This window comes from Phodopus roborovskii, unplaced genomic scaffold, assembly GCF_943737965.1.
Source record: "Phodopus roborovskii unplaced genomic scaffold, PHOROB, whole genome shotgun sequence".
In the NCBI taxonomy this organism is placed as follows: domain Eukaryota; kingdom Metazoa; phylum Chordata; class Mammalia; order Rodentia; family Cricetidae; genus Phodopus; species Phodopus roborovskii.
The window spans coordinates 48803303-48819104 of NW_026126480.1; positions in this window are offsets into that span (position 1 = coordinate 48803303).

The following is a 15802-nucleotide window of genomic DNA, read 5'->3' on the forward strand; positions in this document are numbered from 1 at the left end:
TTTTTAATTCTAACTCAAAGGGTGACCTTGTCTTCTCCCCACTGGCTAGGATCCCACTTCACAGTCTTATTTGATGGGCTAGTCTGAAAAGAGTTTGAAGACAGGAATGGGAAAGGGGTCACTGCTCCAAACCATTAAATCCCTGGAATGGGCTGGGGCTTTTGTGTAAACAAAGTTTTCACAGGAAGGAGGTATTCAAACATTTGCATAAAAGTCTTAGAAGGTGGTAGTGTGGGGAGTAAAAGATTTGAATTCCTTGTCCTACACACGAGTTTTACAATATTTGAAAGAAAATACTCATATGTAAGGGGCTAGAAAGATTGCTCAGTGGTTAACAGCACTGGCTGCTCTTCCAGAGGACGTAGGTTCAATTCCCAGGACCCATCTGGTGGCTCACAACTCTCTGTAACACAGTTACAGACACTCTTTTCTGACTCCCATGGCCACCAGGCATGCATGTGATACACAGACATACATGCAGGCAAAACACCCATTCACATAAAAATAAATCTTGTTTGAAAAGACTTTTTATGGGCATGGAGAGATAGCCCAGTATTAAGAGCTCTGATTGCTCTTTCAGATGGTCCCTGGTTCAAATCCTAGCACCCATATGCAATTCAACACTGTAACTCCAAGATCTGACATTCACACAGAGGTACCTACAGGCAAAACACCAATGCATATAAAAAAATAAGGAAATAAAAATTAAATAATCTTTTTTTTTTTTTTTTTTTTGAGACACGGTTTCTCTGTGTAGCTTTAGAGCCTATCCTGGCACTCTCTGTAGACTAGGCTAGCCTTGAACTCAGAGATCCACCTGCCTCTGTCTCCTAAATGCTGAGACTAAAGGCATGCTCCACCACTGCCCACCTGAAATTAATAAGTTTTTAAAAAAGACTTTATACTTAACATGTCTTACAACTCCTGATCACTTGTCAAATTACCTTACAAAAGAGACTGGAACCAAAGCAATGACAGGCAGGACCACACTTTGAACAGGACTGCTTAGTTATCCATGCATACCTGGGGGCCACTATTTAAACCTACACCTCAGGTCAGGATCCAGAAAGTGGATTTGGGAGGCCACTTTGTTTCTGTTGCCCACATGATCACACTGAATCAATCTCTATTTTCAGCCTTTTTACTAGTGCTTTGTCTCTTTAATTGACCTGTCAAGGAATGGTTGTTGAGCCTAGCTTGTTAGAGTTACCATGGCCCAGGCTCTGAGCCTATCAATTTAGACACAAGTGAATGCCTCTACTGCTCTTTCTAATGTGGCCACATATATGAAATCTCTTTCTGCTTTTCACCATATTCCTTGTGTCCTTATTTATTTACTTATTGGTTTTTTGTTTATTTGTTTGTTTTGTTTTGTTTTGGAGACAGGGTTTCATTTTCTCTGTGTAGCTTTGGAGCCTGTCCTGCATGCAAGTCCCTCTGTAGACTAGGCTGGCCTTGAACTCTCAGAGAGCCACCTGTCTTTTTTGGGGGGGGTAGGAGGGGACAGGGTTTCTCTGTGTAGCCCTAGCTGTCCTGAAAGTCCCTCTGTAGACTAGGCTGGCCTTGAACTCAGATCTGCCTGACTCTTCTCCTGAGTGTTGGGACTAAAGGCCTGTGCCACCACCACCTGGCTCTTGTCTCTTTAACTGGCACTGAGAGAGGTGGCCAAGCCCAGCCTGTTGAGGCCAGTACCACTTCTGTCCTATTCTGTCCTCACACTTCAGTTCCAGACTGAAACAGGAACCCTTGAATAAATGCTCTGCTCTGCTGGCTTTTATTCAGGGTTAGAGGTCATCTACTCACAAGCTCGCTCCTGCTAGTCTTGCCACACACCCACACCACATCTGTGGCACGTGGACAGGATGGTAACTGGTACCTTGGTACTGGCTGTCCATGTTGTTTCAAGAAGCTGGAGGCTACTTTTGTCTATCACAGATAGAATTAAAGCAACTCCCCTTCACAGGAGACTTGGTGACCTTTGATAGCAAAGTGACAAACTCTGCCCTGGAAGGCCTTTAACCTGACCAAAGAAAAACTTGAAGTAGTAAAATGGATGCTTATAGGGAGGACTTACTACGATCTCACTTAGGAAACACCAAGATACACAAAGAAGAATTTAGCTAAAGCAGCGCTGCCTCCTATAAGACAGGTAGCTGGCAGTACACTGACCAGGCTCATTAGAATGTGTAGGAAAGAATGCTTGTGCCATAATTGAAGTTAGGGTTATTGAGAAAGTTTCTGCTAACTGTAATGAGCAAAATAAAAAGATCCCAACTAAGCAAAGGGACCCCTGACTCTAGGCTATGGGATGGGAAGTCACAAGCAGTTCCCACAAGGAGAGGGGAGCCTGTATAAACATCACTCCCCACCCCATTGTCTCTTAAGAAAACTGGGAACCAGGTAGCCTCTCCAACCTGACCTGCTGGTCATAAATCCCCCAGACCCCAGGATATCATTAAAGAAACAGGGAACTAGATAACCTCTCCCAGACCCAAAGATGTGTTAATCACCCTGCCTGAGCAGACCACAGTTAGGGCACCTTTGCTAAATACCCTTTGTCTCTCAATTACCTTGTATGGAAACTTTGTAACCTTGTACACTAAGAAATCTCTGTAACAAGGGCTGGAGAGATGGCTTAGAGGTTAAGAGCACTGACTGCTCTTCCAAAGGTCCTGAGTTCAATTCCTAGCAACCACATGGTGGCTCACAACCATCTGTAATGAGTTCTGATGCCTTCTTCTGGCTGGCTGGCATACATGCAGACAGAACACTGCATACATAATAAATAAATCTTTAAAAAAAAAAAAAGAAATCTCTGTAACTATGGAAACTGGAATTTGTGGCCTTCAACCTCATGGTCTTCCCCTTTAAAAGCTTCTCTTTATGGCTGGTTGGCATCTCATCCCCCCTTCCCCCCACATACACACACCATGGAGTGGGATTCAAGCCATGGAGTGGGATTCAAGCTGGCCAGCTTGAACAATAAAGCGAAACCCTTGCGTTTGCATCAGAATTGTCTGGCTCTTTGGGTTGGTCTAGGGCTCTTCAAACCTGGCACATCACTAATGTTCCAAGATTGGCCTCCAATTAGGCCCCATCACCATAATGAAAAGAGACAGCTCTGACTTAACAACCAGCCATTAGACCATACCCTTAATCTAAGAACATGCCTCCAAGGGCAGCTCAAGGGGTGCAGACAGTGTCACAACCATCATTAAGTTCTGTCTGCAATTAAGTCCCCTGAGCTATTATCAGGAAATCATAATTCTGTCAGGTGGGCAAGATGGACCTGGTAACAACTACTGGAAAAGAACAACACACGGGTGTACATAATCCTGGAAATATCTTTACTGTGTAAATCTTCCATCTGCCCAAATGTCCAGATTTGTAGTCTTCTGTCTCTGTTTAAACTGTTCAGTGTATGACCTGGAGCCAGGACACAAGAGTGGTATGCATACATCTAAAGCTTATATATATTGTTAAAGCTTTCTGTCCCAGAGGCTGGGTGTGATGGCTCACAGTTTAAGTAGAAGAGGGAAAAAAAATGAGGCAAGAGGAATTGATAAAACCGAGGAGGCAGAGGCAGGTAGATCTCTGAGTCTACTGAGTGAGTTCCAGCTTGGTCTACTGAATGAGTTCCAGGACAGCCAGGGATACACAGAGAACCCCTGTCTTGAAAAACCAAAACATACAAACAAACCAAAAAGCTCTTTCCTGGGGACTGGAGAGATGCCTCAGAGGTTGAGCTTCCAGAGGTTCAAAATTCAATTCCCAGCAACCACGTGGTGGCTCACAACCATCTATAATCAAAGCCGATGACCTCTTCTGGTGTGCAGGCAAAAATGCAGACAGAAAACTGTATAAATAATAAATAAATAAATCTTTTTTTTTTTTTGGCTTTGGAGGCTGTCCTGGAACTAGCTCTTGTAGACTAGACTGGTCTCGAACTCACAGAGATCTGCCTGCTGTGACTAAAGACCACTACCACCACCCGGCAAATAAATCATTTTTAAAAAGAGCTCTTTATTAATCTCTGTGTGTAGTGATTTCTTTCTAGGAAGGCATATCCATCCTATAACAACTATCTTCAGAACACTTTAGTTACTAGAGTTTTTGGCTTAAGGCTCCTGTTCTGACAACCCCAATAGGCTATGTTCTGCTAGCACCCCAATATATCAAAGAAAAAAAGAACAATGGTGAAAAAGATGGTCTAATGTTCAATGTGATCACACAGGAAGAGGAACACACAAAGGGGACAGTGATCCCAAGTCTATCCTTCAGGCACTGAAGAGCTATAGGTTTAAGTAGAAGAGGAAAAAAAATGAGGCAAGAGGAATTGATAAACAGTCTGGGTCTGTGTGTGGTCCTTCCTCTCATTCTCAGTTCTGGCTTAGCAAGGTAGTCTGAACAAGTTCTATTTAAGGGATAAAGTAGTTCTCCATCACTTCAGCTCCAGGGTGCAGCCTGGCCTTCAAGGTTCAACTGGTTCCTGTCTTGGCAGGTCTTACTCTTCCTGGAACCCAAGATGAATGCAATAGTCAATGAGGAGTGAAGAAACACACACACACACACACACACACACACACACACACACAAGCTGGGATCAGATAGGCTGTATGCTTTAATGGAGATACACAACCAGCTGCCTGGAAACTCAGCACATTTGTTATATACAGCCAAAGGAGGAAACAGGTTAGCTATAGCTCTCTAGGGGTCCTCTGTAATGGAACAGTCTCAGGCCCTAGTCATCAGGGAAGAGGAAGCTGTGGTTAACACTTTCTGTCCACACTGTCAACATCTTTCTCAGAGCAGCGGAAGGCCTTGCATCTGAAGTCTGAGGCTTCAGCACCCCTTGACATGACTAGGCTCATGTCAACAATACTCATTCACACAGAGTACACTTCCCACACTGGAGGTTTAGCAATAACTTATCTCTGCTCCTTCTGTCTTGAAGAGCATGAGATGGGTTAGATGGAGACTTGTGAGTGATTATAGGCTGGCAACAGAGGCAAAGGAGACAAAACACAAAATGAAGGGAGAGGTGCCATTATTTACTCGTCACCCTGCATTTACTACCAGCATAAAACACAGCTCTCACCTCAAAGGGAATAAAAGAGAATTTACTCTGAGCCAAGTATGAGTGTTTCAAGATTTCTTGATATAGTCCAAGGTAGAAGTGGTTATAGGAATCTTTGTAGTCAGAGGACAAAAGTCAGTAGAGAGATGGCTCAGCAATTAAGGGCACTTCCTGCTCCTCCAGAAGATCCAACTTTGACTCCTAACACCATATGAGGTGCCTAACAGCTCCCAGGGGATCTGACATGCTATTCTGAATTCCACAGGTGAACACACACACACACACACACACACACACAGACACACACACACACAAGTTACACATACACACACAAATAAAAATAAAATTAAATCTAAAAAGAAGAGAGAATAGATACCAGGGCTAGAGTTGTAGCTCAGTTTTAGAGTGTTTGCCTAACATTCTCAAAACCCTGTGTTTATCTCCAGTATACTTTAAATTGGGTGTGGTGGAATCCCATCATCCCATTGCTCCAGAAGTGGAAGAAGGAGGATAAAAAGTTCAAGTTCATCCATCTTCAGCTACACAGCAAGGCTTAGGCCAGACTGGGATACAAGACACTCTTCCCCAAAACAAACAGAGCTAGGGAGATGGCAATGGGTGAAGGATGAGGACTCAAGTTTGGATCCCCAGTGGCACACATAGAAAAAGTCAATAGGACAGTTTATACCTGTAACCCTACCTGGGAGGTGGGACAAGGAAGAAAACTCCAGGTACAGTGAAAGACCCCATTTTAAAAAATAAGGTAGAGAAGCTATTGAGGAAGACATCCTGATGTCAACCTCTTCCTCCATATGTGACTGAGCCAGGCAGTCACTTTCATACCCACATACATATACCATATAAGCAATAAATGACAATTCAAGGATCTAAAGAAAGACCCAGATAATTCTGCTCAGGAACTGAAACATTCTAGATCTCCATACACCATAAATATTTAACCAATCCAGGCACAATGGTAGCTCAAGCATTTATTCCCAGCATTCAGGAGGCAGAGGCAGGTGGATCTCTGAGTTCAGGGCCAGCCTGGTCTCCAGAGTGAGTTCCAAAAACAGCCAGGGCTACACTGGGAAACCCTGTCTTGAAAAACCAAAAAAAGAATAGATTAACCAGGTGTGGTGGCACATGCCTTTAATCCCAGTAGTTGGGAAATAGAGGTGGGGGAAATCTTTGTGAGTTCAAGGCCAGCCTGGCCCTACAAAGGAATTCCAGAACAGCCAGTTACAAACCCTATTTCACAAAGATCTAAAAACAAAGATCTAAATAGTTTATCAGCCTTGCAAAATTTTTAACAGAAGCATATTGTTTTTGTTTTTATTTGTTTGTATGTTTGTTTGTTTTTTCAAGACAGAGTTTCTCTGTGGTTTTGGAGGCTGTCCTAGAACTAGCTCTTGTAGACAAGGCTGGCCTCGAACTCACAGAGATCCCCTTCCTCTGCCTCTGCCTCCAGAGTGCTGGGACTAAAGGCATGCACCATCACCACCTGGCTGGGATTTTTTTTTAACCCTCTGGGAACTTCAGTTCATAGTTTCCCCCATGTCACTACCACCTGGCCAGGCCCCAGTCATCTCATTTTAATAAGCAAAGGCTAAAGTTGTTTGTCTCTCAGCACTAGGAAGGCTCACTCATTCCTGGGATCGCAAAGATGAAGCTGAGAAGGCAGAACAATCTTCAGGAGAGAGAAATAACTGTCAAAGGCATTAACAGTCATGATCTACCCCGGCTTGGTTCTCCTCCACCATCTACATCTGATGTAATATTTACATGGACATATAACAGGAGTATCTCATACCTACAATTAAAATAACCAAGAAAACAGTATAGCTGTCTTAGTTTTACTTTTTTTCTTTTTTTTTTCTTTTTTTTTTGGGGGGGGGTGTTGTTGGTTTTTTTGTTTTGTCTGTGTGACAAAAACAATTTAGGGGAAAATGGAGTATTTCAGTGCATAATTCCAGGTTACAGTCCAGGATAGCAGGGAAGTAAGTCACAGTGGCAAGATCTACAAAAGCTAGTAATGTCATATCCACAGCAAGAGCAAACGCATACAGGCTCATGCAGGCCTTCTTGTTTGGGCTCAAATCCATTTCTCCACAGTTCAGGACTCCTGCCTAGGGAACAGTGCTGCCCACAGAGGAAGCTGCCCATCTCTACCTTCTCTGTTGTGGGATTTTTTACATGGATGCTGGAGATCCCAGCTCAGATCCATACACTTGTGTATCAAGCACTTTATCTGCTGAGCCACTCGATAGCCCCAACACACTATCATTAAAAATTCTTTTCCAGGCCAGTATGTGGCACATGCCTTTAATCCCAGCATGCCCAGGGACAGATCTCTGAGTCCAAGGTCAGCCTGGCCTACATAGTGACCTTGAGGACAGACAGGGTTATGTAGAGAGACCTTGCCTCAAAAATAAAAAAACTAAATTTCTTCCCAACAACATTGTCCTTTCTGAATTAAATAAGAGGAGGAGGAGGATGTCATGACCTCTCCTTAAGTATGGAGACAATTTTTATTATAGACATAAGGAGAAAAACAGGTGGAGGGAAGAGTCCAAGCTGAACATGGCTGGCCAAACTAAACAGGACCATGAGAAGAGAGAGAGGAGGGAGAGGAGGAGAGGAGGCCAGGACAAGAGACCAAGAGATCAGAGAAACCAAAATGGCTGAGCTATATAGGGATCAGTCTGGGGGAAGGAAATGGGGAGCCCAGCCCCGGGGGGAGGGGGAGGGGGAGGGAGTGGAGTGAAAAGAGCTGGGAGGAGATGCGAACACTGAGTGATACTGCAAGAGCAAACCAGTGTCCCCTCTGGCATGTTGATAGTCGTCACCCCAGTTAGTCATTTATCCGAGGTTCCCCATATACCAAAGTTATTAACGACATAAATAGAGTCTTATAAGAATTAAGGATTGCGTAGATTATAACCAAATCACATTATTTGGCAATAAGAGATAGGCTGGAAAGATGACTGAATGGTTAAGAATGTGGACTGCTCTCCCAGAAGTCCCGAGTCTAATTCCCAGCACCCACACAGTGGTTCACAACCATCTATCATGGGATCCAGTGCCCTCATCTGGCATGTAAACACACATGCAGATAGAGCTCTCATAAAATATACCTTTTGTTTGTTTGTTTTTTGAGACACGGCTTCTCTATGGAGCTTTGGAACTTTGGAGCCTGTTCTGGAACTCACTCTATAGATCAGGCTGGCCTCACTCACAGAGATCCCCCTGCCTCTGGCTCCAGAGTGCTGGGATACCCTGAACACTCAGTTTATTAAACATTTTTAAAGATTTATTTAATTAGCATTATATTTCATTTTTAGAGACAGGAATCTTCTGTGTAGACCTGGCTGTGCTAGAACTCACTGTGTAGACCAGGCTGGCCTCAAACTCAGAGATCATGCCTCTGTCTCCTGAGTGCTGGGATTAAAGAAATACATCACCATGCCTGGCTTTGTGTGTGTGTGTGTGTGTGTGTGTGTGTGTGTGTGTGTGTGTGTGTGTGTGTGAGTTTTGCCATGGGTGTTTCGTCCCATGGAACTAGAGTTACAGACAGTTGTGAGCTGCCTTTAAACCTGGAGAAGCAGTCAGTGCTCTTAACCTCTGAGCTATGGCCCCCAACGCCTGGTTTCTTTATTTTGTACGTGAACATGATGAGAGGGTATCTGAGCCATGGCACACATGTGGAGGTCAGAAGACAATTTAAAGGAGTTAATTCTTCCCTTTGACCATGTGGATCCAGGGAATTGATCCTAGGTCATCAGGCTTTCTGATAAGTAGCATTACCCACTGAGCCATCTTGACAGCTAACCCACAAGGGCCATTGTGTGTGTGTGTGTGTGTGTGTGTGTGTGTACACATGCTTGTGCCATGGTGAAAATGTGGAGGTCATAAGAAAGCATACAGCTCGGTGTCGATGGTCCCAGGGCTTGGGAGGCCAGGTCTGGGCATGTGAGTTCCAGGACAACCAAGGATACACAGAGACCCTGTCTCCAATAACAAAAACAAAGGGAAACAAAAAGACAGCATGTAGGACTCTAACAACCAGCTCTCCCAGCTCCACACAGGCTGCCTGGGAGTAAACTCTTCTCTACAATCAGCTTTTTGGTGGCTGGCAATGTGTAGCAGGCAGTGTGAACTGCCAAGGGACAGGATCTATGCCAGGCAATGTGCTAAGCACCTAGGACGCTTCCCTTCATTGTTTTACGCACAGGTCAGAAATGCCACCTCTGCAAACCCAGATGTGTCACCTGCTCCAGCAACTTCTAGAGTTCTAGGGCGTGTCAAGGTTCCTTCACAGTAGGCTGCCCAAGAAAGCAATGACTCTGGTTCCTTGAGTAAGCAAAGGGGAGGTCAGGTACAAAGTCCCAAGACACCTCTCCTCTATCCAGTCCAACCCTGACCTGGCAAGTTTCTGAGTGACAGGCTGACTCACCCAGCAAGATTTCCCTTCCCTTTTTGACTGACACAGCACCTCAGCCTACTTCTGCAAAAGGGAACCAAGGGCCAAGTGTGGTAGCACAAATTTATCTAAGCACTTTCAAGGAGGAGGCACTGTCAGGAGTTCAAGGTCATCTTCAGCTACACAGCAAGATTGAAGCTAGCCTGGAATACCTGTGACCCTCTCTCAAAAAACAGGGTGGTAGTGGTGGGGGGGTGAGTGGAAACTTTGCTGGACACACCCACTTGTTAGCTGTGTTTGATCCAAACTGATGGGAGGGCAAGGTCTAATGAAACACAAAAGATCTTTTTTCCTCCTATCAATTGCTGTAAAAAGTGAGTGTTGGGGTTGGGGGCTGGGAAGAGGGATGAGACTCTACTTATTTAGCTCTCCATAACACACAGTTGTTCCCTGAGAGCCATCCTGTATCCTCCTGCTGGAGCTTTGTGCATCTTTGAGGGATCTGGCAGGGGGGATTATTGCTGCTCCATTAGGGTTATGCTCTGGCCTGCTGTAACCACTTGGATTCCCTGGCTTTGACAAGCTCTGATCCAGCACACTGTGAGCCACACAAGGCTACTGAAAAGACCCCAGGCTGAGCCAACAATCTCCAAGCCCGGCCTGGTGCCCTACCCATTGCACACTACCTCTCCCATGCCCGATTACTTCATTAACACCCTCCCTCTTTTGTCCTCCAATCTCCAATATTCATGGAGACCTCAGTCAGTGATGATCAAGTATCCCTCATGTTATGATTATGTTCCAGGGGAACCTTGGCAGATCCCAGATCCCATGGCATGTGAGGGTTACAGAGGTGAGGGATAAGCATGCCCGGCAGACAGAGCTTAAACGAGAAGTTTTATTAGAAGTGGGGGGACAAAAGACACAGAGACAGATAGAGGACAAAAGAGAAGAGGACACAGAAAAAATCCTGACTGACCCAGAGGAAGGGGCAGGAAAGAGAGGGCAAAGAGAGTGTAAGTGGGCAGGTTCTTTCTTTTAAAGGGGTCCTTTGTACCTGCATGCTGACCAGGGTACAGCCTGAGCCAAGTGACAGGGTGTGTGTGTGTGTGAGAGCACCATGCCTGAATCCTAACCTCTAATGACTTCTATAAGCCAATCCTTCCAAAACTGATTATTCTCTGATTATGCAGCCTTTGTGTCATGGAGGGAGGAGTAGAAATATTACTCAGTCTGTGCTTTCATGGAATTCAGACTGATCCCAGCCCCACACCCAATACCACAACCTCACAAGCCATGCTGTGGGAGGATCTTTCACTGCCTTTTAAAATTGTTTTGTTAATTTTTTTTTTGTTTTCCTCTCTGTTTCTTTTTTAATAATGCATTTAAATTTATTTTATGTTCATTGGTGGACTGGAGTTACAGACAGTTGTGAACTGCCATGTGAGTGCTGGGAATTGAACCTGGGTCCTCTGAAAGAGCACCCAGTGCTCTTAACCACTGAGCCATCTCTCCAGTGCCCTTGTTAGTTTATGTTAAATTTAATTAATTTTTTATTTTATATGTATGCATGTTTTAGAAGCATGTTTGTATGTGCACTATATGTATGCCTGGAGCCTACAGAGGTCAGAAGAGGGCATTGGATCCCCTGGTACTGGAGTAACAGCTGTGAACCATGTAGGTGCTGGGAACCAAACCCAGGTCCTCGGCAAGAGCCGCCGAGTGCTCTTCACTGCTGAGTCAGCTCTTCAGCCCCTCATTACTTATTTAAGTCTTCCCTCAATTCAGGCATTTCAGATGTGGAATGTTTCCTGATTACAGGTTCCCTGTACTGAGCATAATTAAGAACCCCATCTAAATACTGTGTCATGTATTTCCCTTGGGCCTGAGGGGTGTCTTCCATGACTTCTAACTTGTGCTCTCCCTGTCCCACTAATTCTTCCCAGGAAGAGCACTTTAGCAGAGATAATTTGCACTGCCTTTCCATTGCGTCACCCCCAGTCATATGAAACAGAGCCAATGCCTTCAGCTTATGTCCCCTCCTCCCCACTTTCAGACCAGTTCAGAGACTAGTGTGGAAAATAGCACCCACAGGTCCTTTCCCCATAATTTCTGTCTTACATAATCAAATTCTTTCTGCACAGACAGCTGAGTCTCAGTTTCTTGTCTTTGTTTTTGAGACAGGGTTTCACTGTGTAGCTCTGGCTGTCCTGGAACTCCCTCTGTAGACCAGGCTGGCCCCGAACTTACAGAGATCCTCTGGCCTCTGCTTTCCAAATGCTGGGATTAAAGGTGCACACCACTGCCTGACTCAGTTTCATATTTTATCAGTTCTACAGCAAAGGCCACACAAACAATGGCACAGCTTGCTCATCATTCTGACCCTTACTGCCTTAGGGTAACCACTGCTGTGATGAAATACCATAACTGAAAGCAACTGGGGGGAAGAAAGGGTTTATTTCACTCACTAGTCAACCGTTCTTCATCAAAATCAGTGAGGCAAGGAACTCAACCAAGCAGGGTAGGAACCTGGAGGTAGAAGCTGATGCAGACGTCTCGGAGAAGCACTATTTACTGGCTTGAGTTTCCTCCGGTTTTCTCAGCCTTCTTTCTTAATAAAACCCAGGACCACCAGCCTCAAGGGTAGCACCCACAATGGACTTGGCCTTCCTACATCAATCACTAAGAAAATGTTCTACAGTCTTGCCTACAGCCCAATCTTATGGAGGCATTTTCTCAATTGAGGCTCCCTTCTTTCAGATGACTCTAGCTTGTCAAGTTGACTTAAAACAAGCCAGCATTCTTACATACTACTTTAGAGACTGTAATACATCTTCTTTTCCATCAGCAGTTTGGGAGCATCCTCACATTGATGTGGTGAACCCCATTCATTAAGAAAAGTAAGACTGCCGGGTGTTGGTGGCACATGCCTTTAATTCCAGCACTTGGGAGGCAGAGGCAGGTGGATCTCTGTGAGTTTGAGGCCAGCCTGGTCTACAGAGCTGATTCTAGGACAGACTTGAAAGTTACAGAGAAACCCTGTCTCAAAAAGCAAACCAACCAGAATATGACTCCATCTTAGACAGGAACAACTACAGTGGAGATAATAACCTAAGCCTGAGTCCAGGAAGTCCCCGGCCAAGTCTACCCAATCAGCTAACCGGTTTCAAACCTGGCCCTAAGGCTGGGAGACCCAGAGTTACAGGGTAAGGCTGTTTCTGACCACATGACTAAAAAAGCTCACAATGGGTGGAACTGTCCAATCAACATACGCCCCATGCAACTGTTCCCTGACTGCCCAATGAGAACAGAGATTAGCTCACCATACTTAGAATTCCCCAAGTTCCCTTAAAAAGGGCCTGAGCCCCTTGATTCTGGATTGTTATCCCCATTTTGTGTGGCTAATCGATCCCTGCATGCTGGCTATTTTTGCAGAATAAATGCTCTTTGTGTTTGCATACTATCTGAGTCTGGGGCTTCAGCGATTTTCAGACCCTTACAACATTACAGTTTGCTGGGTGGTGGTGGCACACACCTTTAATCCCAGCACTCAGGAGGCAGAGGTAGGCATATCGATCTCTGTGAATTCGAGGCCAGCCTGGCCTACAAGAGCTAGTCCAGGACAGCTTCCAAAAAGCCATAGAGAAAACTTGTCTCAAAAAACCAAAAACTAAACCAAACCAAACCAAAACACAACATTACCGCTTAGGCTGTCCTGGAATCCATATATAGCACACACTGGTCTTAAACTTGTTGTAATACTACTGCCTTACTCTAAGTACTGAGATTACAAGTGTCAGCCACCATGCTTAGCTTATCTTTTTTCTTTTTTCTTTCTAGTTCAGTGGTCATCCATAGCAGGGCTAAAGCAGCCGTATTGAATGGGAATCAAGATTCACTTATACTCAGTATAAGTTAAGTGAGGTTTGTTTGGGGGAGAATTCACTTACACATAAAACAGATGACTGCCATGAGTTCCCGTCCACGGATGCCACCCAGCCTCCCAGATACTCTCCACAACCCGACCAGGAAGCAAGAGAGCAAACTGGGGTCAGAGACCCTAGACCTAGCCTCCCCACAACCTCATGTCTGCACCTGTGACCATGCCCACTTGCTACAGGTGCGAGCGGTGGAGCGGTGGATATCTCACTACACAATCTTCACCACAGCCCAGAGGCTTGCTGCTCCATACTACAGACAGTAAGATAACCCCATCAGGATTGCTCTCCATTTTCCATGGACAATTCACTCTCAGATGGTTTAGGTTCAGTTATGTGTGTCATCCCCTCTTCCCTGTTGTGAGACTATTCTTGAGGAGATGTAAACAAAGGTCTACTCACCCCAGATTTGGAAGTGGCAACAGATTTTAAAAGTACAGACACCACTAGAGTCCATCTTGGCTTTATTGTGGTAACTTACAGGAACAGAAATGACTCAAAGAGAGCTGTATCTCATTCTTTTTCCTCTCTCTCTCCTGCTTTCGGTTGGCCACCAGCTACTCCCCTCTTCTTCTCTTCCCCCCCTCCTCTTCTCTCCTCTTCTGTTCCCAGTACCTCTATGTTTCTTCCTTTCTCCCCCACTCCCCTTTCTAAATAAACTCCCCATTTAAGATCTTAAAAAAAAAAAAAAAAAGACAGCTGTATATCTAAAGGTCACTCCAGTGAGGGTGATAAGACACAAAAGCTGGGGATCTGGAGGATGATGGACAGTCTGCAAGGAACTCAATGTGCTGGAGAGTGTCTTTCCAGGTGGGTTATCTGAGCCTCTTCCAGGAAGCTCTGTGGTCTCTGCTTCTTCCAGGCAGCTGTGATTGTGAGGCAGAGACAGTCTTCACAGCTTAGAAATTGCCCTCTAGTGAAACTGGTTGTTTTCTGGGACTTCCTGAAGCTATCCTGAGTTGTTTACTTCTTGTCTTAATAAGCTTTCCTGAAGGATGGAATGAGAACACCCCATAGCAAGAACTGCACCTTTTCCTGCCAACCTCATTGGATAGTAAGTGTTTGACTTCTCTGTGACAGCACCATCCTCTGAGCCAAACTGCCACCATCTTTACCAGTTCTAGTTATGCTTGTTGACTGCTGATGCTCCTTTAGAAGGAGAGGGTCAAGAAGGTTATGAGACACTCACCTGAATATTCAACTACTCTTCCTAGCCAGTTGAATGCAATTCTCTAACTGAATGGGCCTCAGGACTGGGTTCTCAAAAGGGGTTAGGGTACATAGGCTGGGAAAGACTATCGAGAGAACTCCATCTGTGCAAGCCATGGGAAAACCATTATCCATGTGGTGGCGGGGAGGTGCAGGCTTTCCAGTGTGGTCTCTTCTGACTCAGCTCATGTTCTTGTCAGTAATCTCTTAGCCAGGCTCTGTAAGAAAGCCCAGAAGTAACAGGGAGTGGTATTGCACACCTTTAATCCCGGGACTTCGGAGGCAGAGGCAGGTGGATCTTTGTGAGTTCCAGGACAGCCAAGACACTGTATGCTGCTACCTGGAAGTCTTAGGAAGGGACTTTTAAGTTTCCAGGGGGTGATGTTATGATCCAGGTTCCATGCTGAGAAAGCCTGGATTCTGAACATTATTGTCCCAAATTCTTTAGGTCCCCCCCCACTTTTTTTTTTGAGGGACCCTAGCAACAGGGTGGCTATTGAACCATTTCCTAAAGCTGATTAAGTCTTTCTGTGCTTTTCACCACTGTTTATCTCTTTAATTGTATGCTGGGATAGGTAATGGAGCAGAGCCAGTGGGGGGCTCTACCTCTAAAACTCTGAATATAGCACAAGCAGAGAGGGCCACAGTAGTAGTCACAAGGAAACTGGGTTAGATTGTTCCAAGCCCATTGGTCCATCCTAAGGAAGCAATCGGTACCCAGCCTGCAAGGTGAAGTCTGTCTTGAAGCTCCTCTTGGCCACCAGCTGGAGCCCTGGCTAAGACCCCATGCCTGACCAGTCAGGCCATGGTTCTCAACCTTTCTAATGCTTTGAACCTTCAATGCAATTCTTTATGTTGTAGTGACCCCCAACTATAAAATTATTTTCATTGCCACTTTACAACTTTAATTTTGATACTGTTATGAATTGGGTGTTTGTTTTGTTTTATTTTTCAAGACAGTGTTTCTTTGTGTAATAGCCCTGGCTGTCCTGGAACTCTCTTTATAGACCAGGCTGGCCTCAAACTCACTGAGATCTGCCTACCTCTGCCTCCCAAGTGCTGGAATTACGGCATGTGCCACCCAGCTACTGTTATGAATCATAATATAAATATTTGATACAAGGGGTATGTGAAATTTGACTCCTGTGAAAGGGCCAT